We start from the raw sequence: 3,651 nt of genomic DNA, 5'->3' as shown, positions 1-3,651 counted from the left end.
TTCAGCTGGAAACAAACTCTCCAGTGTCAACAAGTGCAATAGAATTGGCTAGGAAAACAGACCTGTGGTCACCACAAAGTTCATTTGGCATCTGGTTTCATACGGAGATAGATCTATTTAAGTCTGCCTTAGAGATGGAGTGGGTTGATCCGTGAAACAAATGACTATGTATGTAACTGGCCACATAGATTAAAAACAGAATTTGTGCTACTACGAGTGTATTTTATGGAAAATAGGGCCATATGGAGTATAGAGGCAGAGACCTTCAATATGCTAAACTGCCTTTGTAAAAAGTAAATTTTTTAAAGCATGCAGGACAGAAAACTGGAATAATTGAAATTTTAAAATTTACATAAATAAAGAAATAACAAAAATGCATGACTCTCAGTTTTCCAGAGCTTCACACATAGTTGGGGCTCAAATTAAATGGTTTAAGTGACTCTGTGACATTTGAGTGAAGAATAAAAACAAGGCTAGTGTCCTGGTCAGGTGGGGTAATACCTTGCACAGGTCATTCATGTCTTTAGGCTGCAATTCCCATCTGTAACCTGACTCTACCCCACCATGCCATCACCAGGGCTCCAGGCACCCCAGTGCTCCGGGAGAGCCACAGTGCCCCAGTCCTGCACAGGACAGGAAATGGGTTCTTTAACAGCCTTCAGAAGGGTGGAAAAGAGAATCCTTAGTGCAGCCCAATCGCCTGAAACAGTAACACTGTAACTATGGCTCTCATTCCACTTTCCTCACCATTCTCTTAATATTACTTTCTCAACAGGTAGAAAAATAAGCTATAAGTAGGCTGAAGTGGCAATAAAAACGCTCAAAGCAAACACTAAAAACATGATGTCTCTGAATAAAGCAAATCTACCTCCACACACTTGTTTGTAATTGTTTTGCCTTGTTCAAGTTTTAAATGATAAAGCCCTAAAACGCTGAGACTCAAGTCTACTCCTAATTTGGGATGTTTTCCAAGGATCACTACCAAAAACAAACTAGTAAGAATAAAATGAAAAAGCATCATTTTAAAGGGGGGGATCTGCCATCCCGCCCATCATCCTGAGCAGTCAGCTTTGCTGAAAGTCTGCAGAGCCCCAGAGGCTGTGGGGATATCACACGGCTGCCTCAGGAAGGTTCCATCCTACAACTCCTGAAGTAACGTGCAACCAGTTCTGGTCTGAGGTTTCAAAGTCTGACATTAAACCAAAACAGCTGCAGTTCTTCTTGCCACAATCACTCGCTCACTCATACATCACCATGTTACTAGCATAACACTAAAATAAATTATCCCTTAAGCACTAAGGCCTAACTCTAAAAAGAAAATGGCCTTTACAAACAGGTGTGTTCAAATAAGGTATTCTGAGAGTTCCATAAAAAAACTCCTAGAATGAGCCAGTGCCCCCAGATAGTCTACGTTTTAGCTAAACAGCAGTCCAAAGCCTTCTCTGTGGTACTTATATGGATTAGTTATAAGTATGATGTCACTTCTTTCAAAAGAACTACTAAAACTGTTATTAAAAACATTTATAACAAACAGAAATGCCCTGCAAATTATATTATTGCACCCAGGGTATCAGAAGCTATGCACATCCAGGTTCCAAGGACTCTAGAAGACCCAGAACAGAGCTCCTAAGGCCATGCCTGTGGCTGTTCCAGCCAGCATGCCCAGCGCCAGGTCACGGTCCTTGTCTCGATACTGCTCACGAATGATGATTTGGTTGGCAGGCTGCTGTCCGTAAAGTCCGGCATACGGGTACTGATAGGGTACAGCATAAGCCTGCCCATTTGCAGCATAGACAACTTGAGTTCCTGACGGGTATGCACCACTGTATGGACCATAGTCATATGTCTCAGGGGCTGGTGCAGCATAGGCTGTGTAAGGAGGTGGGGAGGAAGCCACGGCAGTCTCATCATACATGACTTCAGAGCCAACATAAGCTGTGTTTGTCCTGGAATCCTGAAGTGTAAATTACTAGGCCAAACAATCATCTGTGCTTTCTGGACAAAGACTGATGGTTTTCCCATCTAGGCAAACAATCTGCAGCAGACAGTCTTTTGGCTTCCCATCTGGAGGCCGAATATCCCGACATTCATGTCCCGTGTGGATGCCGATGCAGTCCACTGGCACGTGGACCTTATCCTCTACACTCTGCCGAGTTTGGTCATCATAATAGATCAGGTGACCATCTGACCACAGGTCAAACCAATTCTTCTTCCAGCGCTTCAAAATAGTACTCTGTCTCAGAAACCATTCCTCTTCACAAACGCTGTGTTTTCACCTGCAAAGCCTCCGGCCGCAGCCGCACACCGAAGCAGGGCGGGAGCGCAAGGACGCTGCCCGGCGCCTCGGCTCCGACCGCCTCAAGCCCTAGATGTCAATTTTTAAAATAAATTAACTTAAAGTTTTTATGAAATCCCATTAAAAGTCTAATGAGTATCTAATTCTGAAATTGACAAAAGTTAATATGCATAATCAATAAATTTTCTTATAAAGTACTTAATAAAGATAAACAAAATTGTGCAAACGTAGAATATTTAAAAATATGTATGAAACAGAATATTAAAATACACGAGAATATTTATTCTCCTTTGTAATTAAGCCAATGACATTTTTTCTTTTCTTTTTCAAACAGAATTTTATTTTATGAAAGTAACAGAAAATAATAAAATTAAAATAATTTTTATAGAAACTCAACCTATCCTGCTGGCCATACACCTTTCATAAACATAGAAAGGCATTGATAAATACCTTTGGGAGAAATGGGAGAAAATCTATATTAAAAATGGAGACAGGGTGCTGCAGAAGAGATGATGAAGAACAGGAAAGTTACTTTCATGTGGAAATTATAAAATGAAAGCAGTATTTATTTTAGAATTTTAAGTACTATTATAAAAATCTCTCTAATATTAAATTTGTGGTCATTGTTACAGAAAGCATCTTTTTGTTGGACAGCTTATTCCAAAGAAAGCATATTAAGTCCAGTAGAATTTTCAATACAAACTGTGTTGGCAAGGAGGCACAAGTACGTTGGGAGTGAGGTGATAGATGGATAGAAGTTCAAAACATTATTTTACAAAACTTACAGTCTTTCGTGGATACATCTGTCATGAAAATAAGAATTAATAAATTATTTCTTTATACCTTTTTAAGGACTCCACTTAAAATAAAATGTTCCTAGTTGGTTCTTGATATCTGGTCTACCTGGAAAGCACTGATCTAATAAGTAGTTGTTCATTTGTCCTTCAAAATCTAGCTCAAATTTTACTTTTTTACAAAATATTTATCTTTCACCTACTAAACAGTGTGTTAAATTCAGGAAGGTTTCTAGGTAGATCCAATTTTGTGTTTCCAACATACAAAGCTATTCTTAGTATATAGTTGAGGAAAAAGTGAAAATATTTATTAGTATTTGAATCTAATGGTACAGAGCAGGTAAACCAACTAAATATTCTAATTATCCAGAAATATTTGTAATTAAAAGTGTTTCTCTTTTTTTCTGTGCTGAATTAGTATAGCATTATTGAATGATTTTCCTGTCAACAGATATATAGATGATAGATAGATAGATAGGTAGATAGATAGATAGGTAGGTAGGTAGATAGATAGATAGATAATACATAAAGAGAGATAGGTGACAGAGAGAGAGAGAGGGA

General features: G+C 38.6%; 1 pseudogene; it reads right to left on the bottom strand.

Annotated features, from left to right (window-relative positions):
* Positions 1–1,603: 1,603 nt before the first annotated feature.
* Positions 1,604–2,166, bottom strand: LOC137777827 (pleckstrin homology domain-containing family B member 2-like; annotated as a pseudogene).
* Positions 2,167–3,651: the final 1,485 nt, after the last annotated feature.

Source organism: Eschrichtius robustus, chromosome 15 (genome assembly GCF_028021215.1).
Source record: "Eschrichtius robustus isolate mEscRob2 chromosome 15, mEscRob2.pri, whole genome shotgun sequence".
NCBI lineage: Eukaryota > Metazoa > Chordata > Mammalia > Artiodactyla > Eschrichtiidae > Eschrichtius > Eschrichtius robustus.
The sequence above is the reverse complement of the archived record's forward strand: the minus strand, read 5'-3'. Positions and strand labels throughout refer to the sequence as shown.